Genomic DNA, 21,982 nt, shown 5'->3' with positions numbered 1-21,982 from the left:
ACTTCCATTAAAGACAAACACTGACGACACACTACTAGCAAGCGCCTTTACTAATGGTTCTTCTTAACTAGTTGAATTCCTGCCATTGCTGTCCAAAGTCACTCAGCTTCCATCTTTGACTTCTCCCTCAACTCCTTCATCTAATTAGTCATCAATCCCTGTCCCATTTACTTCTATGGTGTCACACCCAACCCACCAGCTCCCACCCTAATTTGTATTCTCCGTTGTGTCTCTTCTGGAGCATCTTAATAGCTTCCTAACTGGGACTGCCCATGGCTCCTCTGACTCAGATTAATCTTCTTAAAGCACAGCTCTCGTCACATCACTACCCACCCCCCCACACACACCAATACACATGTCTTAAAATACCTTTGATGGTGATCTACTGCCTACGAACCAGGCTCCTTAGGATCGTCACAGTACGGTCCTCAGCTTGCCATGCAGCCTTCTGCCCCACTATCCTGCCCCCAGGTTCCTCACCCTCCAGCTTAACCACATTCCTCTCTATTCCTGGATATACTCATGCATCCTTTCATTCAAGTCTTAGTATAGGCTAGTTCCCATAGCTCTGCCAGCTGAAGTCCTACTAATCATTTAAGGCCTTGCTCAAGATGTCTTAATTGTCTTAATTAAGCTTTCCCTCTCTGAAATCACAAAGCATTTTCTTTGTGCATCTCTCACAGTTCTTCCATGTAATACAACCTTTGGTTACCTGTCTTATGCTCTTTACATGACTCTCAAGCCTCTTGAAGTGTGTCAATGTCTGATTAACCTGTAGACTCCTTATACTACTGCTTTATATATAGTAAGATGAATGAGAGGCTGAAGTATTCAAGTTAACTCGGTACCCATCATATGTCATAAAAGAATGAAAAAGTACTTAATATCATCAAAGTTAATTATGCTAAATTGTTAGGAAAGCCCAGAAACAAACCACTTCTGCTGTTAGTTCAAGGATATATGAATATTAGATCATGGATCTATGAATCATTTTGCTTAGACTAACACTGCAGGAGAATTGTGCATTTTTTACTGATTCCTTAAACTACAGAGATGTTTAGAGATAGACCAGATCTTAGAGATCCTTTAATTCTCCCCCAACCCCTTGTCCTATCCCAACCACCAATGCTCCAGTCGAGAAAACCAAAGCTTTGAGAGATGAAGCTGCTCCCAGGATCACATAAATCAGAAGTCATAATTGTAGCCATTACCATTCATTATGGGCCCAGTTATACCAGACACTGGACAAATGTTATCCCAGCCCCATGACAATCCTTAAAGGGATCACCTAAGAGATGAGAGAATGCTCAAATAAGCAAAGTAACTTGCTACAGAGAGCCCTGACTGTTAGGGGCAGAGCCGAGACCAGCCCCAATTCTATTTGGCTGTCGTGTCTAGGTTTTACTAATTGGACACTGTGGCAGAGGCAAGACCTACCAGCTGTCTTGACTCCTATCTCCTACTACTTCTCCAGTGAATAAATATGCCAACTAAGCAAGCACACATACATATAGTTGTGAGCCATTTTGTTTGAAACCAGAGGCATGAAAACTAAACAGTAGTTTCATTACTATGAATGTTCTAAGGTTAATTACTGCCAACATTCTGACTCTTTTCAGAAAACTTCAACCTGGAAAATAGATATGTTTTCCTTTTTTATTTTTAAAGATTTTATTTATTTATTTGACAGAGAGAGATCACAAGTAGACAGAGAGGCAGGCAGAGAGAGGGAGGGAAACAGGCTCCCTGCTGAGCAGAGAGCCCGATGCGGGACTCGATCCCATGGCCCCCGAGTTCATGACCTGAGCCGAAGGCAGCGGCTTAACCCACTGAGCCACCCAGGTGCCCCTTTCCTGTTTTTTTTGTTGTGTGTGTGTGTTTTCCCTTTCAATTCTTAAGTATATTCCTCAACTTAAAAATACCTTTACCCAAGGGCACCTGGGTGGCTCAGTGGGTTAAGCCTCTGCCTTTGGCTCAGGTCATGATCTCAGGGCCCTGGGATTGAGCCCTGCATTGGGCTCTCTGCTCAGCAGAGAGCCTGCTTCCTCTTTCTGCCTACTTGTGATCTCTGTCTGTCAAATAAATAAAGTCCTTAAAACAAAATTTGCCCAACCACATTTAGCAAGTATTTGTTGAGCTCCTTAATGTCCAAGGTACATGAGTGGGCACAAAGTTGAATAAAACATATTTTTACTCTGAGAATTCACAAGCAAGAGGCAGTCAATGGGCTAATAGTAGGAAACACACGGCCCCCACTTATGGGAGCTCTGGCTGATTTAGGGACTTCCAACAAGATGTCAAGACACTCAGTCCTAATCCCTGCTCTGTCTGCAGCCTTGGCGAGTCATCTCACTGTGTCTCAGTTTTCTCAGCAAAGAGACGGGTACAAAAGAATGAATCGTGCTAAGTAGTTTCAAGGTCCTTGTTAGCTTTAAATTTCCATTATTGCTGAGATTACTCTTGAAATCAGATTATGTTTTTAAAATCGATCACAACAACTGTGGGGGAAACGGCACTGCTGCATGCCCGCCCTTCTTCAACTTTGGAAGTACTGAGTTCTAAAAATATTGCTATAGGAGTAAAGCTGACCAATATCTTTCCACAGTTTATTTTTTACAATAATAAAAAGTAGGGGTGCCTGGATGGCTCAGTGGGTTAAAGCCTCTGCTTTAGGCTCAGTTCATGATTGCAGGGTCCTGGGATCAAGCCCCGCATCAGGCTCTCTGCTCAGCGGGGAACTCCTCTCTCTCTCTGGCTGCCTCTCTACCTACTTGTGATCTCTCTCTGCATCAAATAAATAAATAAAATCTAAAAAAAAAAAAAGAATATACTGAAGTTTACCCTCTAGGCAGGTAGCATCCAGCACTACATTTGAAATCTTCCTCCCTTATATCATTGAATGATTATACCTTTAATTCTAAGATGTTTAAAACATACTTTTAAGTAACTCCTTCTATCCACTCTGCTGTGGAGTTACTGACATTAACAACAACAATAAAGCAGAGGTAAGGTCTCTTGCACTCACTTAGTTATATTAATACTTCATATTAAGTGCTACTTACTATGGACCTTCCCAAGCTTCAGCTAAAGTTGAGGTTGGTGAAAACAGTGGGGAGGGAGGAACAGAGAACTATAAGTATTTCAAATATGAGTGAGAACATACAGCACTGTGGGAACTTGACTTTGTTGATTCCATTTCAATATCCTGTACTTCTTTTGCAAGTAGCACCATTTAATCACCCACAGTCTTCTACAGTAATACATTTTCTCTTGACAAAGCTCTATGTGCCTTAGCTTTCCTCACACTCAGCATCTTAGGAGGTGATGCTCAAACCCAGCTTGTGCTGTCTGTGAAAGAGCACAGAGGAGGAAATGAATCAATCAAAAGAAAACTGGAAGAAAAAAAAATACCAAAACTGTACCATCTTAGTGCCTTGCTCACAAAAGGCATTGACTTTCAACGGTCAAAGATAGCCCTAACAAGAAATTAGGAAAAAGAATTCCTTCATTCAGGAGTTAACAAATACTCAATGCCTAATATAAGCCCCGAACTGTTCTAGGTGCTAGAGTTAAAGACAGGAGCGAAACAAGCCAAAATCCTTGCCACAGTGGAGCTTATGTTCTAGTACAAAGAGACAGGACTTGAGACAAAATAAAATCATTTCAGATAGTGATTAAGGGCCATGGAGAAAATAAAATAGGATTGGGTGTGCTTCCTGGGGTAAGGGGTGAAAAGATATTTAAGGTGATCAAGAGGGCCTTTTCTGAGTAGATGCCATTGGACCCGAGTCCTGAATGATAAGAAAACTGTACTCTTAATCCTACAAATGTGGAGTGAGGTGGGAATGAGTCAAGTTAGTCTTTAAGTGTGGTCACAGTGGTTAAAAGTTCTGTATTAATGGCAAACTAAGTTCCTTTTTGGATTTGGCGTAAAACACACACACACACACACACACACACACACACACACCACCCCCCCCCCAAAAGCCTAAATCTTTAAGTCTCCTGCTTAGGAGCCACTTGTTTTTATTTTAAGATCCACTAACTTTTAAAGTTTTTGCTAATTACTTTAGCGGTACTTAACCACAGGCGATTACTAGAAGGACTGCTTCAGAACCCAATACCTCACTTGACACCAACCAAATTCTGAATGAGACAGGACCCAGCATCGCTGCGAATCAGCGCTCCTCCACCGACTCCTTAACGCAGCCAGGTGTAATCCTGCAACCCTTCCAAGAACGGGAAGCAAGATTCGGGAAATCTGGGGTACCTGACACCCCAAAGTTCCCCCAAATTGTGTAAGAAGGGGAAAAACAAGCCGCCGTTCTTTTGCATGAACTCTCCCCCGCCCCTCCAGGCGTCATCGCTGCAGAAGGGCGGCTGTCCCTGGGTCAGAGGCACACCGCGAGTACGCGCGCGTGTGTACCCCGCATGAATCATCGGCGCCCGGTCCGCGGGCGATGATTCATTCACCGCCCTGGAGCTCACGGCCACACGTTCCGGGCGTACTATGACCGCCGCACACGCAGCTTCCTTAATATTAAACAAATGTTTCAAAGTACGAATGCCTGGAGCCAGAAACGTGTAGACCCAGGCCAGGCGGCGGAGAGGAAACAGCAACATGCTTCGGCCGCTGCCCAAGTGTTTCTGGGGCCGGGAGGGGAGCGGCGGACACGTCCGCCAGTCCCTCCCGGCCCCCGGCCCCCCGGCCCCCAGCACGCGCGCCAGCGGCGCCCGCAGGGGGCGCGGAGGGCGCACAGGTGGGTCCCCGCCCGGCCCTGCCTCTCGCCCCTCCCCGCCACCCGACGAAGGCCGACGCACCCTCGCCAACGCGCCTCCCGCTCGCCCCTTCCCTCTCCGTGACATCTTATATAATAACCCGAGCTAATCAAAACGGAAGCGACGCGCGCTGCCGGGGCCAGTCTCCCGGCCCGGGCTGGATGCTCGCGCCCAAAGCCCGCGGCCCCCGAACTAGGCTCCGGGGCGCGCGGCTCCAGGGCGGGGGAAGGGCCCGAGCGCCGCCCCGGCTCGTCCCTCCTCGCAGAAGGCGCTGCTCCTGCCGGTCCCCGTCAGGAAGCCGCGAGCGTCACAAACTGCGTCAGCTTCTTCAAACACATTTCATGGTCTCCCTCCAGCCCGGAGCCGGCTGCTCCCGAGGCGGGGCCGCGGCGGGGGCTGAAAGGAGCCCCTCTGGGGAGGAGAAAGTTCCTCGGGGCCCTCCCCTCGCCCGCACCGCGCCCGGCCCCGCCGCGCCTCCAGCCCCTCTCCGCGCGACGCCCGCCCCGCCGCGCAGCCCGCCAGCCCGCGCCAATGTCAGCGTGGGCAACTTGTGACCCCCCGGGCGCCGGGCGGCCCCCTCCCGCCCGCCAGGCTCTCCCTGCGCCGGGGGCCTTCCCCCTCCGCCCCCACCCCTGGCCCGGCGGAAAGCGGCGACGCCAGAAACTTCCCCGGGCCGCGCCGGGCGGGAGAGGCGCCCGGGTCCCCGCGCATCGCCCTTACCTTGCTCTCCGGAGGCCACGATCCGGGCGGGCCGCGCGGGGCGCGTGGTGCGCGAGCGCGCGCGCGTGGGGCGGTAGGTGAGGGAGCCCGCGCCGGCGGGGGCGGGGCGGGGCAGCGGGGGTGCGAGCGGCGCGGGCGGGTGGGGGGGCCGGCCCGGCGGGCGGACGCGAGGAGACGGAGCCGGCGGCGGCGGGCGCGGGGCGAGCGCGCCGAGGGGGCGGAGGAGTTGCCGTGGGTTTGTTTACGCATTGCTGCCGGGCTCGGGGCACAGCCCGCACTCCCTGATTGGACACAAACTGGGGCACAGCCTCTCGCCGCCGCCCGCCAGGCCTCCTCGAGCAGCCGCCGCGCAGCTCCCGGAGCGCCCTGCCCGGCACGGCCCGCGGCGGCGCCCGGGCCTGGAGGGGACGAGCAGCAGCGGCCACCGGGGGCGGCCGTAGAGCCACTCGTGGGCCCAAGGCTCGCGATCGCCCACCTGTAGTGGCGCGACCTTGGCAAGGAGAAATTCGAAACTTCGGAGGCTGGAGACTTCGTCTCATTCAGCCGTAAAAGGGGCACTCCCCCCCACCCCCCAACAGACGGAGGAAGCTTGCCCTTGAATGGACAGAAAGCCGCAGCTCAATGTGCCCCTTCGGCGATGGTCAAGCCGAACCTTCCTCTACAAGCTCTCTCTCTCTGGGGGTTCGGTTTCTTCCCGGCCTCCAGCTTCTCTGCTTGTATTCTGTCCTCACGCAGGATTCAGGTTGCCATACCAGAAGTGACCTTGCCGCATGATGCCTAAGATCCCAGATGACTCCCCTGGCCTCAAACCCCAATTCCTTAGTCTCGGATCCATGGCTGTCTCCCCTTCACTGTCTCCCCTTCACTGCCCAACCCTCACCCCCAAAACCCTTGCCTGTAGACAACACCTTAGATGCCTCTGTTCTTTCAAGACTGATTTTGATCCTGTTCTGTTCTCTGCCCAAACCCCAGAAAACCCCGAAGGTCCCTCAGCTTGTCAAACCCTCGTAGGCTCAGCTTGTTTAGCGTCTCCTACCATCTCTGTGCCGTCTCCCCGAACCCCGTGCAGAATCCACCTCTTGCGGTTGGCATCAGTCTGGCTCAGTCAGGTGCCCACTCTGTGCCCCTACTAGTCTGCGGATTCTTTAAAAACAAGAGCCTGGTTTCAACATGGCCCTGGGGATGGGAGAGATGAACACTGTAAGAATAAAACCGTCACTGAGTGTCTGCAGCTCTGTCTGTACTGAAAAAAACTCAAGAGAGTCTCTATCAAGAGGGTCTCCTGATAGTCTGCAAACTCAGAAAAAAGCAGACACTTCCAAAAACTGAAACTGCCCTCCATTTCTGCCTGTGTCTTTGTGTTCTTCCCCACCACACTTAGCTATGTGCCATCTCTACTCATAATGGGCACTTGATAACCCTTGGGGGAATAAAACTGAGATGTTCCTTAAGCTCAGGCTCAAGGTGATTAAAGTGAGTATGGTCAATCATGGAGGAATAGACATGAATGGCCATGAACTCATTCATTTTACAGATAATTCCTAGGCTAAGAGTCCCTCAACTCTGAGTCAAACCCTGTGGAAGTAGACCCAGACCCTTCCTGACTCTTGGGATGGCTAGATTTCTTTCTCTCTTTAGATTCACTGCTTCCAGTCCCACTGGGAAGGCTGTCTTTAAACTCTAAGGGTAAATCCAAGTGAACGTTTTCATTCCCAGGCAGTTCAATAGTGATGATTTATTGCTACGAATTAGGTACAAAGGTGCTGAGAGAACTGGAAGTGCCACCAGAGGAAGGTGAGGCAATCCTGAGATTAGCAACTGCTGGATGCACCTCCTCCCCTAGGGCTCAGGGGACAAAGGGAAGAAGCTGCCAGAACCAAGAAGGTCTTGCCCAGTGAGAGCTGGAGCCGTGAAGGAAGTAACAATGACTGCCGGAGGTCCCTCCCAAATCAGAGGAATCCCCTGGTTTCTTCCTCCCACCCTCCAGGGCCACCCAGTGGTAGAAAGCAGAAGCCAGTGGACAAGACGACAGAGAGCAGGCAGGGGTCAGAGCAGAGTAGGAAAAGGAGGTGGAATAGAGAGCACAGTGGCAAGCCACTGGCGTTCCAAGCTTGGGCGAGGCACCTGCTTACCTCTGGGACTCTGGGATTCTGCAGGAGCAGAACAAACTTTCTTTCTAAGCCCCAGAACTCCCTTCCTCCCTCTGTTCCCCTTTTGCACTTTTTGCTTCTATTCTTCTGTCCTCTTTTCTACTATAATTCCCTTATATTTCTTTTTTTTCTCTCTTATTCTCTAGTTCTCATTTTTTTCTTCCTGTTCTAGTAGACATCCTCCTAACTTCTCTTTTCTCCCTGGAGTCTCTGCTCACCTCGGTTTGTCCTACTCCTTCCTGGGCAGGATGAAGCCTTCTTCAGCATGAAGGAGAGGAGCAGATTCCTATGGTAAGCCATGGAATTTGGAACTATGGTCCCCTCCAGACATCGTGCTAGATATTTAACATGTGGGATGTCATTTCATCTTCACCTTACCCACTAGCTGGGCGACGGTGAATATAACTTTGGTGGCTTCACTATTGCCCGTCGGAAGGAAGGCTTTGCTGGTGCAGGTCACCAACATCACTGCTCTTAGCTTTCTGCATCTGTGAGTGTCTCCCTCCACCCTTTCCTCTTCCTAACCCTACGTCTTTTCCTTCCACTAGCTCAAATATTCCTCCCAAATCTCAACCCCCAACAGCCTAATAGATCTGCGCTCTAACTTGGCATTTTATCTGGCTTTTGAAAAGGTGGGTAGAATTCAATAAATAGAGATTGAGGAAAGGCCTTTTTGGTGGAACAGTGACTAATATGGTCCAGTTTGACTGAACAAAAGGTACAGCTGGGATCTAAGACTGGGTTTCAGATATTTGCCTTTACATTTCAGTTCTCTAAGACAGACTACTCAGAAACACAGATTAACCTTAAGAATACTGAGTGTGAGTATAATTCATGTAATTAGAATTGTAATGTTCTAAAGCCAGAAAGAAGTCAAGACATTGTCTGGCCCAACACGTCCATTTTTAAAGTGAATGACTTGAGGCCTAACAGACTTAGGTAACTGGAATATGACAGTAGCTAAATGCAGACATTCGAGTTTGACTACCTGTGTTCAAATGCCTGCTTTGACACATGTGAGATTATATGACCTTGAACTTATCTGTGTTTAAGATTTCTCCTCTATAAAATAGGAAATGAGAGAATCTACCCCAGTGGGTCGTCATGAGAATTCAGTGTTTTTACGGGTAAAACACAAAGCACAGTGCCTGGCATGTAGTCAGTCTCCCATAAATAGAGGTGTATATTATTAGGATTTCCCATGGCTATCCTGCTAGCCGGTATTTACCAGAGTCAGAACTTGTTCCCAAATCTTTTTGGCTATAATTGAGTGTTCTCTCCATTCCTAGAAGCTATGTCTTAGGGGGCTCGTTGAATGTCATCTGAAAACATGGTGCTCCTCCGGTTTGCCATTTAAAGAAGTTCTCCATTAGGCTCCCACTTGCTGTTCCTCTCCCTCCCCTGCTGCCCGCTCTAACGCCGGCCTCAGCGATCCCACTGTACAATCAGGATGGACTGCGGATAGTGGAGTTCTGGCAGAAGGAGGCAGCAATCTAGCTTAAGAGCTCTGAGATAGTCAAATTTGACTAATCTAAATTTCCAAAGAATGAAAAAGAATCATTGAATCAAATCCTGTAGCCTACTGAGTGGGAAACCTACCAGCTTCAGTTTGGATGGTTCCTTGGGGGAGTTCCCTGGGACCAAAAAGATGTCTTCCTTTAACCCATTGCCCAAGCCTTCAATATCTTGTGATGGAAGAGACTCTTCTTTGCCCCTCCACCTTTCCTTCCTGAGTCTCTGTTTCCACATTTCAGAACTCCCCATGAGTTTCATGTAGTTCACTTTCTGGATTGTAAGCTTCTTGAGGCAATGAACTCCCCCTTGACTTACCTTTTCATCTCTGGGACCTTGCTCAGGATCTGGGGTCGAGCAGGCACCCACGGCTACTGAACTGACTGGAGCGATGCCACACACACACACACACACACACACACACACACACACACGTCCTTGAAAGGGTTCCTCCTCCTCTCCAAATCTTTGTCTCCTCGGTTGACATCCTTAGCTAGTTGTTGGCCTGCTCCATTAATTCTCTAGAAAGCATTACAACAGCTGAATGTGAAATAAATGTGTATTTTACAATACAAACTGCATTCAAAGGGGGTTATTTTAATGGTGTAAATCCAGGAACTATTTTAAGAGGGTCAGGAAGCCATTTTTGGGGGGCCAGCTGGACTTTCCTAACACCTTCACATCACACCACACACACGGAAACTTACCTCTCCTATAAATAAAGCTTATTTGACTCTCATTGTTACACATTTTACTTCAGATTTCTTAGGCTAAATTGTAGATGGCCCCCATTCTATATATGGCTGCATTAATTATCCTGGCTAAGTCACTTCTTAAAAGGCAGTTTTCTTTAATCTTAAAAAAAGTTAATCACTGTCCCATTTTTCTCTTTGACTTCAAAACCAGACTAATGACCTAATACCTTGATCACTCATTGACCAGTGTGCCACAGACCAGTACACAGAGAGCACTTAGTAAATGGTAATTATTTTATTATTATTATTATTATTTATCAGTATTATCACCTTAAAGCGAAGAGAAAAGCTCTTCATTGCTTTCCTTCCTGATTTTTTTCAGAAGTTGAGCTTTTTTTTTTTTTAAGATTTTATTTATTTATTTGACAGACAGAGATCACAAGTAGGCAGAGAGGCAGGCAGAGGGAGAGGAAGGGAAGCAGGCTTCCTGTTGAGCAGAGAGCCCGATGTGGGACTCAATCCCAGGACCCTGAGATCATGACCTGAACCAAAAGCAGAGGCTTTAACCCTCTGAGCCACCCAGGCACCAACAAATTGAGCTTTAACATCACTTTAGGAAGAGATGGATAATTTATAGTAATCCAATTTTGCGGATACCACTTGTTTCTGCTTCCCAAAGAGAGGCTAGAAGGATAATTAGGGGTTATTGCACTCCTGGGGTCCTGTAATCAGCCTGGTCCTCTCCATCCCCACTCTGCCTTCCATAATATTCTTGATAAAACGGGAATCACGCAGGCCATCTCTGGCCCAAAAAGAGTTCATAGCGGTAGACCAAAGATTTGTTCTCTGATTGTGCTTAAAATTCCTTCAGGGCTTTCTCCTGCATGGACCAGAACATTCTCTGTCGAGAGCTGTTTGTTTTTCTGCTTTGGATGACAATTTAGAAAAGAGAGTTTCCCCAGTGGCTTCCCAGCAAATCATTCTTTTGGTCTCAACTATCATACTTCATTTCTTTCCCTTTGGGTACCTTTTGCACCTTGATCATCTAATGGTCTGATTTAACTTTCTTCTCTTTGATGATAGTAAAAACAAGCAAAACCTTTCATTACTAGTTTTAATGTCCCTTTCTGGGTAGGTGTTCTGTGAAATCATCTTTGGCTCACTGTATTTCTGCGTTGTACTGGACATACCAGGCCTTCCCTGCTCCCTTGCTTTCCTCAAGTGTCTCTTGCCCCCAACCCCCACCCCGAGCATCTTGTTGTTTATATTTGAACATCTGCAGGGTTTTTGGTTTGTTTTTTTTTTTTTTGTTTTTTTTTTTTGGTTGTTGTTGGTTTTTTTTTTTTTTTTGATTCAGAGCAAAAATCGATCTTGGCCTTCCAATAATGAGATTTTCAAAGATCCTAGAATCATAAAATGTTAAAGCTGGAAGGACTTTAGCAGCTAACAGAGGCCAACTGATTCTTTTCATCATGATATACTAAGACTCAGAGAAGCCGAGTGTCAGGTACAAAGTTACATAGCCCATGGTGGTGGAAAGCTAGAACCAGCCGAAAGACTCCTGCTTCATTTGTTTCTTATGAGTTATATTATGATGACTGGAAATAATTATATGAGGAATTTATAAGTGTCTTCTTCCAACATGTTTACATTCTCACATCAGTGGTTTTCCTACTACATCTCCAGGAGACTCAGAGGAATAAGAATCCCACAATTGAAAATCAATGCAAGCATAGAAAGACACAACTTATAGACCTGGGACTATATCTCTTAATAATCATCTTTCTTTCCTAGCAGTTCTTTGCACAGTGCACACAGCAAATTTTCGACAATGATAATGAAGACAATGGTTGATGATGGCCAGGTATCACATTTCTATGCTGTTAGTCCTTTTCTACTTTTTGTTCCCAATAATTCCAGTTATTTCTGGGTTTCAAGCCTTCTGGAGTCCTGGCTCATTTAGCTTAGGTTTCTTTAAGAGGGTGATGAATGACTTTTCAACAGCTGCCTTGCATTGTGAGGGTGATAACTTCAAATGGTTAGCGACCTACCCTCAAACACACATGTACACATTTTGAAACTTTTCTGAAGTTAAGGAGATGTGTTCCTAAAATAATACCAACGATTGCATAAACAAAGCATTCTCTGGTCATGTAATCTGAAAATTACTAAGTGAAACAGAATCAAATAGTTTAGGCTTGGTCGGTTTGTTTTTACTGGAATTCATAGGATCTGTCAAACAGTAATGTGAACCCTGAATTTCTAAGGGAGGGTGGTGAAATATGTAGAATTTCCCAAACATGTTTGACCATCAAATCACTTATGGGACTGGTGTAACATAGAACAACCTGTAGGAAATGCTAAATATCCTTTGGGTTTCAATTAGAGTATATACAGTATTCCATTTGTTCTAAAACTATGTTTCATGTTAAGATATCCTTCCCTAGGGTTTGTTTTCTTGGATATAATGACTTAGCTAGTGCCTCTTCTGCTCATTATTTATCATTTTAGGATAGAGATGCCATTATTTCTCGGCCTGAATTTCTCTACACAGAGAAATTGTAGGTTGTTTAATTCTGACCTCATATCTGAGCTGCTTAATTCCCATAATTATTGCAACTGTCCTGCTATTTTCAAGGTGCAGGGTCAAAAAGGTAATGATAATTAGAGTAATGACAAGTAGCATGTCTGAGTGCATACAGTGGGCTAAATTCTGTCAAACAGACTCACGTGTAATATCCCACTTAATTGTCAGCACAACCCTATGAGATGGATATTATTATTTCATGTTACACATGAGGATTCTGAAGTGAGTTTAAGTAACTTAGCCCAAGAAGGTCCCAGGGAAGGAGGGGATGCTGGGATTGAACTGGATTGTGTTCTGCTCTTAAGGAGTCCAGGGCCCTGCCCTTCCAGTGTTAGTTCTACCACTGGAATCCTTTAAGAGCAGAGGTCATGAGGTCCAGACCTCAATAGAATCTTCTGTGCTTAACACAGCTCCTGGCATGCTGTAGCCAATTCTTCTTTGAAGAGAAAGATGAAGCAATTTGCCCACGCCATTTGGTGAGTAGATGGTGGACCCAAGATTTGAACCATCTCCCATATCTTGTGCATCATGGATTTCCCACAAGGACCATGTTCTGTGTACCAAGTGAGCTCTCTTCTTCCCCTGAGGTTGCACTCACTAGGGTTTTGATCATCCCAGACAAGGCATTTTGTGTTCCCCCTCTATCCATCCGCCAACCACCTCACCTGCCACCCCCAGTACATTCATTCTTCCCTCTCCCAAACTGTGGTTCTGGACCTAGGGAACTAAATCTATCCCTAATGGCTAATACCTCGGTAAGCATGAAAGCACTTTTGCTGTCGTTGGATGCTAATTTTGTTGGAGGTGTTTGGGCGATGTTCTCAACCCTAGCACTTGGCATCTGGAAGCCCTTCCATATGTCAAAACCTTTCAGTGTAAAATGAAAAGGCTTGCATGGCTGGGGTGGTGGGGTACGCCCCCCCGTCCACGTGACCCCCATTTGCAGTTGGTTCCACACGTGGTTCTGTATCCCTGAGCTCCACCGAAACCCCCACCGGCTGCGCAACAGGGAACGCCTGGCAAAGTGGTTAGCCATGGTGTCTCTGTCCGTGACCTTGGCCTCTGTGGCCTGCAGGCCCAGCAGCTGCCCCAACATCTCCGCTGGTTGGAACCCGACTTCCTCAGGTGGGTTTCCTCCAAGCTTCATCATGTCAGATTCAAAGGCCGCTGCTGAGAACCCCCACAAGAAGACCAGGACCTCTCCATACCCTGGTTCCAAAGTGGAGGGAAGCCAGGTCCCAGACAAGAAGGTAAGCAGGCAGGCTGAGTGGCTGGAGTACAAGCCTGTCCAGTACACAGCCAGTTCTGTCTTGACCTGGTCCATGTGGGCAGACCCTCTGGTGGGTGACAGGAACTTCTCTTCTAAATTCAATGAGGAGGGTGGGCATGTTGAAAGAAGGAGCCAAAATGGTTTGTATGAGGTGGAGAATGGCAGGCATAGAAATCCCGCAGGTTGGCCAGTGCTGGTGGGCAGAGGGCTTCTAGGGTGGTGGGGTCCCAATTAGGCTGCAGATCCCATCTTAACTAAGTGGAAAAATGATAGCAAGGGGAAGAAAATTATCCATCCTGCTTCTAAGAGGATTGTCCTGCAATTTGTAGCCATCAAAAGGAAGGACTGTGGAGAATGGACCATCCCAGGGGAAATGGTGGAGCCAGGAGAGAAAATTAGTACCATACTGAAGACAGAATTTGGGGAGGAAGCCATGAACTCCTTATAGAAATCTAGAGCAAAGACTTCGGAGCTGGAGAAACAGCTGCACAAACTATTCGATCAGTAACACTTGGTGTCTATAAAGGTTACATGGATGATCCCCGCAACACAGATAACTCGTGAATGGAGACAGAGGCTGTGAACTACCACGATGATACAGGTGAGATAACCAACTGTCTTCATCTGGAAGCTGGTGATGATACCCAGAAAGTGAAATGGGTAGACATCAATGATCAACTCAAACTTTACGCCAGGCAGTCCCAATTTATTCAATACATGGTTGAGAAATGAGGTGCCCATTGGAGGGAAGGCATGGACCCCAATGCCATGAATAGTGACTTGGAGTCTCCCAAAAGCCTTCAAATGGACATGGGTCTATATGAAACAAACAGCCCGGAACCTGTGCTGAACAGGGGATAGAGGGAACTTCTTTTGATGATTATTTGCAAAACTGTTCGCCCTGTGAAGGCTTTGTGTCAGGGAATAATATTTGAAAAATACAGGCATTCAGGATCAAAACCATTTTGGTTTTCCAATTGGAAGAGGAATATAGTCATTTGTTGTATACGTTGTATACTTGGCTGGTAATCACATTATGCAACTACTGCTCTTTGAAGAGTCATAGTTGATACAAAGATAACTTCTTACCAACTGTAGCCTTTTTTTTCCCAGCTAGTTTACATTTGTCACTCCCCACTCCCCCGCCCCGCCACTGATGTGTTCGAGTGTGGTCTAATCTAATGTTGAACCTGATTTTTTGGGATAACATTTGTTTTTCAATTTGAGCTTCAGGTGGACTTCTATTTATTGCCTTCAAGAATGAAAACACTCTGGTTATTCTTGTTTTTAGGATCTTTAGTTTTATGGGAAAAGTTTCATCTCTATTTTACTTATGAATGAGCTAGAAAAATAAGACGCAGCAACAAAATGAGCTTAATATCCAGCCCTCTGGTTACAAGAACTATTTCTGAACAGAATGGACTAAGCTCAGGATATGTGTTTCCTCTCATCTCAGAAGACTCAATAAATGTGAATTTCTGTCATAAAGAAGTCTTTGTCAGAAGATGTATGTAAATCTCAACCTAATAAAAATACAGTTCATTTCTGCCTTTTCTCAATTAAAAAATAAAATATATATGTATATAAATAGAGAAGGTTTTAAAAGTCAGTTTGCAAACACAAAAATGCTCCTCTGACAATAAAGAATGAGGGATTCCAGAAGAATCAAATAGATCAGAAATACATTTCTTTCTTTTCTTGTCACCTAAGACAAACCTGTTAACTTCATTGGTATTTATTACAATGTATGGAAGATAAACTCAAGCCACTGCAATGTGCCTTTTATGGCTGGGGGGAGAGGAGTATTGCAGATGCTGATAACTTTGTAAGAAAACACCTCAGTAACGTAGCAAATGGCTCTATTCACTTTCTATGTACACATACTCTGTGAAGTGCTTTATGTGTAATGACATTTATTTCTAAGGGATACCCTCTGAGGAGGGTACTTTTTAAAAAAATTTTTTTTAAAAATTAACATATAATGTATTATTAGCCCCAGGGGTACAGGTCTGTGAATCATCAGGCTTACACATTTCACAGCACTCACCCAGCCCATACCCTCCCCAATGTCCATAACCCCACCACCCTCTCCCTAACCCCCCTCCCCCGGCAACCCTCAGTTTGTTTTGTGAGATTAAGAGTCTCCTTTGGTTTGTCTCCCTCCTGATCCCATCTTGTTTCATTTGTTCCTTCCCTACCCCTGAGCCCCCCAACTTTGAGGAGGGTACTTTTATGTCACAGGTTGGGCTCCCTCAGGAGCAGTCTCTGAGGGGGAGATTAACACTGCAAGATGTTTCTTAGGGACAGGTCTTGGGACGAACTCCTGGGGAAGGGAGGAGAAGGAAGCCGGACAGGATAGAACGAGACATTGAAGTTAAAACCCAGCGAAGGCATCGGCCACCCCCACGTGGAGCTCTGGAGCTGGAAGGCCCTTCTGGCTGCTCTGAATTGGAGTTCAGGCCTTTAAACCCCTTGTTGACCAGTCACTCGATGTGGGCTGCCCCTGAAAGGAGTTGCGACCTTGGGAGAGACAATTTCCTCAGCCAGGGCAATCCCCACAGAGGGCTAACAGCTGAAGGCCATCTTCTGGTAACACTCCTAGCACCCATTAAGGGGAATCTGGGAAAGGGGAGAGCTCGGGCATTACACATACTACCCATACCACATATTCTTATCCCAGCTTTACAGATAACAATAGAGGCACAGAGAAGTTAGAGAACTTGAACTAAGTTGTACAACCAGTCAATGTTGGTGGGAATAGAGCATGGCCTGTGGGGTGCCATGGCTTACCTCCTTGACCACTGAACCCTAGTCTCTCCTGCAGTTATACTCCTGTAGTCCCCAGGTTCCCTGTGCGGTGTTCCTTTAATAAAGAAAAAAATTACTATTTTATCGCTTCCCACATGCACATTTGGTCAAAGTTCCCTTTTCTAAACCTGAAGGCCATATGCCTGGTCTCTATTGTTCTTCTCTTGAAAGATGTATTTACATGGGTGATGATGATTATAAAAAGGTTTGCCTGTGGATGCCCAGCATTGTTCATGCTCAGGAACAAATTTAATACATTGCTTTTCTTTGTGACTTCTATAACCGCTTGTTTCAGGATGGAGCCATTTCTCCTAAGTATTAGTCTCATTTCAGTAACTCCTCCAGGTTGAGATACGCTCCCTGTCTATTTGAATAATTGAGGCACCTGGTTGGCCAAATTTTGAATGTTCTTCAACCTACTTTTTTTTTTTTTTCAAAATGTAAGCTCCTAAAAGGCAATATACTTTTGCTTACACATACACACACATGCACACATATGTACACACATATTAATCATTGCAAAAAACCCTGAAATAATGAAGGTCTAATGTCTCAATTAAAATATAGCTAGAATGGAATTCTTGATTTCCCCCCCCCCCAAGAACTCCTGATTTTTTCTCCCAAGAAAACTGTTCCTCCATCAATATCCCCTGTCATCTGGTACCCAAATCTACACAAGTTGCACAAGAAAACAAGGAATTATCCTACATTGCTTTCCCTCACTTCCCACATCCAATCCATCTGCAAAGTTTTGCTCCACTTCCAACAAATATATCCCAAACCACTCCCTGCTTTCTGCCCTCACTGACCACCCTCGTCAAGCCACCATGCCTCCTTCTCTAGACCTACCGCAATCACAATCCTCACAGGACCTCCTCCTTCCACTCTTGTCCTCTCATAGGTTAATTTTGACCAGAAAACAAAAAACAAACAAACAAACAACAACAACAAAAAACCAGACACTTCAAAGAATGTCAGCCACAGTGTGTTCCACCTCTCTTAAAACCATGCAATGGTTTCTTTTTGTACCTGAACGCTTACCCAGGGCTACCTATTCTGAATAGTCCCTATGCTCCAGTCTGACCTGGTTCCATTCTGCCCTGGGCTAGTCTAGACTTTCTTTTCCTGTCATACTTCCTATTTGCTTCTGCCTCAGAGCCTTAGCTTTGCTTTTCCAGGCCTAGAAAGTCCCTTCCATAACTTCACAAAGTGGGCCCCTGAGGTCAGTCAGATCATATTAAAATAACATTTCCTCAGAGAGAGTTTTCCTCACCACTTAATCTCAAGTAGCCTTTCCAATCAATCTCTGACTTTCTTTTCTTTTCTTTTTAAAAAAAAATTTATTTATTTGACAGACAGAGATCACAGAGAGAGAGGAGGAAGCAGGCTCCCTGCTGAGCAGAGAGCCCGATGTGGGGCTCAATCCCAGGACCCTGAGATCATGACCTGAGCCAAAGGCAGAGGCTTTAACCCACTGAACCACCCAGGTGCCCCTTGTTTGATTTTCTACATAGTATTCAGCACCAGCTGAAATTATCTTGTAAATTTCTGTCTGCTTACAAGTGAGTCTAGGGATTTTTTTCTGTCTTATTGTCTGCTATACCATCAGCATCTAGAATAGTGTTTGGCGTGTCCACAAATCATACACAAATTGCACACTTTTTTAAAGGTTAGGGTTATGATCACATTATTCTTCACCTAACTTTCTTATTTAAAAAGCATTTTATCTTGAAATAATTTTAAACTTGCAAAAAGGTTGCTAAAGTAGTACACAGAGTTCTTCACCCAGTATCTAACAAATGTTGAGAACTTATTTATACAATTATTGAAACCTGAAAATAAACATTTGATTTAATAGTTTTTTTTTTACTATTCACTAATCTATAGATATTGTTCAAAATTTGCTAATCATACCACTAATGTCCTTTTTCTGTTCTAGAATCCAATGATTCCACATTTCATCTAGTTGCCATGTCTCCTTTATTTCCTCCAAATCTGAGAAAATCCTTCTTTTTGTCCCTTATGACCTCGATACTTTTCAAGGTGCTGGTCAGTTGTTTCGCTAGAATGTCCCACAATTTGGATTATTCTAACATTTTCTTGTGAATAGGTCAAGTAATACATCTTTGGCTCAAATACCACAGATGTGATGTTGTTTGGCTAAATTTTTATACTGAAAAAATTAAGGTATGTTTTACAATTTAACCACCATTAGATACAAAATAGTATATACTATATTTTATCGACATATTTTTTTTAAAGAAGGCTCCACTCCCAGCGTGGGGCTTGAACTCATGACCCTGAGATCAAGAGTTGCCTGCTCTACTGAGTAAGCCAGCTAGGTACCCCAGTACATGGTATATTTTAAAATGTCACTGTGGAATTTCCAACCACTTTGTACTACTTTTAACCAGCATTTTTATATTTTTATACACACACACACACACACATGCACACACACACACAATTGAATGTATGTACTCTAACTCTCCCGCTCCTTCTTCTCTGTAAGAGAGGGTGTCCAGGAAATTGAATTTCATTCACTACACTCTTTATCCTCTTTCTTGAAGTTCATGAGATGACTCTTGAATGATGTGTTACACGATTCCATCAGTTACCTCTTTCCCTCCCAAAACTTAATGGGTTCTATTTTTGTTTGTTTGTTTGTTTCTGGTCATGACTGGGATTCATGTCTGGGAATTGACTGGCTTTTGGTTAAGCTAGGAAGACCTCAGGCAGGATGACTAAAGAGAATCTTTTGGACACCAAATGTCTCTCATCTCCTATCAGGATAATTCAGGTATGTTTGATGGCAATGGCAGAGGAGGAACAAATGTCAAATGGAAACATGGAAGAGTTCTTGAGTCCCTGGCTCAGAACGGGCCCTGAGCCATTTCCCTGCAGTTTATTAGAAAAAGTAAGTCATAGGTCCACTGAGTTTTGATGTGTGGAGAAATGACTCTATCTCTTTATTGAGGAAAGTGGAAAGTCAAAGGGCATGGGCACTGAGACATGTGAAAATTGAGGTCATTTGAGCACTCCATGATTCTACCTCTATTGTGTTTTTTTTCTTGTATTGGTTTTATTGAGATATAATTTACATATCATATAGCTCACCCATTTAAAGTATACAATTTGATGTTTCTTACTATATTCAAGAAGGTGTCCAAGCATCATCTCAATCACTTTTAGAACATTTTCATCACCCTGTAAAGAAACACTGTACCTTCTCCAAGATGCTTCCTCTGACTCCCACACTAGAATTAATCCTTTATGTTCCTGTGTGGTCTTGTATATATTGTTCTGTCACAGAACTCAAGTGCAATTTATTTTTATTGAAGTCCAACCTGGTACTTGATTCAGTTTTTACATTCCCAGTATCTGGCACAGTATCTGATTGATAGTAGATGCTCAATAAATATCCACCAAAAAGAAGAGATGCAAGGTTTTGCCAGCTCATCCCAGCAGTTTACCTATTGCCATTTCTTGGGCCTCTGGCAGAAGTCCAAAAGTACGTGTTTATACTGGTGCAACTTTCAGCCACTTTCTACCCCTGGCAATGGTTGCGCAATTGTTCACTCTGATGAATCATTCCAATTGCTCTCAGCCTATTGCTGAGTATTTCGGTTTTCTTCTTATCAGGGTCATTATCAAATAAGATGAAAAACTATTTAAAGTGAAATTATGGGGAATTGCACAGTAATAGGGTGGGGAGGTTTGCTCCATCATCTGCTAGAAGTTTGGAACACACTGTCCCTGTGTACCTCCTGTTTCCTTTCTGTCTAGCAACAGCAGGTACATTTACTCAGTGCTGGGGTCTGTGCGTGCATCAGCATTAAGGCTTTCTTATCGGGGGATCTAGCAAAACATTTGAAGACAGTCTTTGATGAAACCAAGACAGATTTATCTATGGCACTTCAAACCAGCAGCTTTGTGAGAGCAGAGTCTAGGCTGTCTTTCCTTCTCAGCATCTACTATGGCTCATACGTATTTAATAAGATCCTGAATGAAATATAAAAGCTAAAAAACATGTATCATGAAATGCTTCAGAGTGAAATAGGGAGTCAAATACAAATAAAAGCCATTTTATTCAGCTCTGATGACTTTCTTAAAGCTAAGCTTGCATATGGCAGTATACTTTCTAGGTGAGAAAATTTTTGTCTTTTGGGAGTTCTTGTAAGATTTTGATAGTATACACTTTAAAAATGGAAGATTGTCAAGACTTTCCTCCTGGTTGCATGTACTGTGAATGCTAAAATCACATTTCAATGTGGCAAATTTTGCTCCCGGATTTGTCACTAACTGACTGTAGGAACTTGGGTGAGTTGTCTCACTTCTCCAAATTTCCTTGTAGCTTATAAATTCTATAAGTGCTAAATTGACAGATAGATGTAATACTTTTATATGTATGTTGTTGGAGGGAATATATGGACTTACACATTTATAAATATTATACATTTATAAAAAACAAATTTTCTAAAACAGTAATAAGAGTTTTCCCTGGAAGAAACCTGAATCCTGTTATGATTATAATTTCTTTTAAAAACAGTTTAAGAACATTGCTTTATTAGTTATCTTTTTAACTTAGCTATATTATCTCAAGTACATGGCTTAAAACAACACACATTTCTTATGTCATGGTATCTATGGGCCAGGAATCTGAGAACAGCTTAGCTGTTTTAGGGCATTCAAAGGCTACAATCAATGAACTGATTGGGCTTGCTGTCTTCTCCGAGGCCTGACTGGGGAAGGACCTGCTTTTAAGCTTACGTAGTTGTTGGAAGTATTCAAGGTGTTCCAGGTTGTCACAATAAGGGACCCAGTATGTTGCTGGCCTGTTAACCAGAGACTGCCCTCAGTTGCTTGGCTCTTAGCTCCTCTCTTGATCTGTCCACAACATGATAGCTTTTTTCTCCATCAGCCAACAGGAGAGTTTCCTAGCAAAAGGAGCAACAGTTTTGCATAATGTTGTCACATATGTGCATTCATGCATATTCTGTCACATTTGTTGTATTCCCCTGGTGAGAAGGAAGTCACAGATCCCATCGGTATTCAAGGGGAAGGGGTGACACAAAGCATGAACACCAAGACACTGGGATCAAGGGGACCACTGTGGAGTCTATGTGCCACAGTTGGAAAATTACAAAATGTATATGAACAGTAAAGGAAGGTGAAATTCTAAAAGTGACATTATCCCCAAACAAGCACACATATAGACCTTGCAACAAGGGAAGCACTCTGCTTCTCTCTTATCCTCTGTTTCAGAAAATGCTGCCCTCTATAGCTTAGTCTTCAAACCTGGGGGATACACTTGGCTCTTTCCTCTCTCTAGGGAGCCTATTCCCAACCCAATCCACCAATAAGATACCAAACATCACCCTTCTATTTCCTCTGCTTCCCCACCACTCACTTACCAATGTCTTTTCCCCTAAACACAGTTTGGCCACACTTCTCAAGTGAC

At 44.7% G+C, this 21,982-nt stretch overlaps 1 protein-coding gene across 1 annotated transcript in view; it reads right to left on the bottom strand.

The window, feature by feature from the left end:
• The window catches only part of PCGF5 (polycomb group ring finger 5), a 123,812-nt gene extending 118,223 nt beyond the window's left edge, over positions 1 to 5,589 (bottom strand). The window contains exon 1 of the mRNA XM_059398125.1: positions 5,500 to 5,589. The gene's annotated coding sequence lies outside the window, so the exon portion shown is untranslated. The remainder of the gene's footprint in view (positions 1 to 5,499) is intronic.
• Positions 5,590 to 21,982: the final 16,393 nt, after the last annotated feature.

Source organism: Mustela nigripes, chromosome 4, assembly GCF_022355385.1.
Source record: "Mustela nigripes isolate SB6536 chromosome 4, MUSNIG.SB6536, whole genome shotgun sequence".
Classification (NCBI taxonomy): domain Eukaryota; kingdom Metazoa; phylum Chordata; class Mammalia; order Carnivora; family Mustelidae; genus Mustela; species Mustela nigripes.
This window is presented reverse-complemented; position numbering and strand designations above follow the sequence as displayed.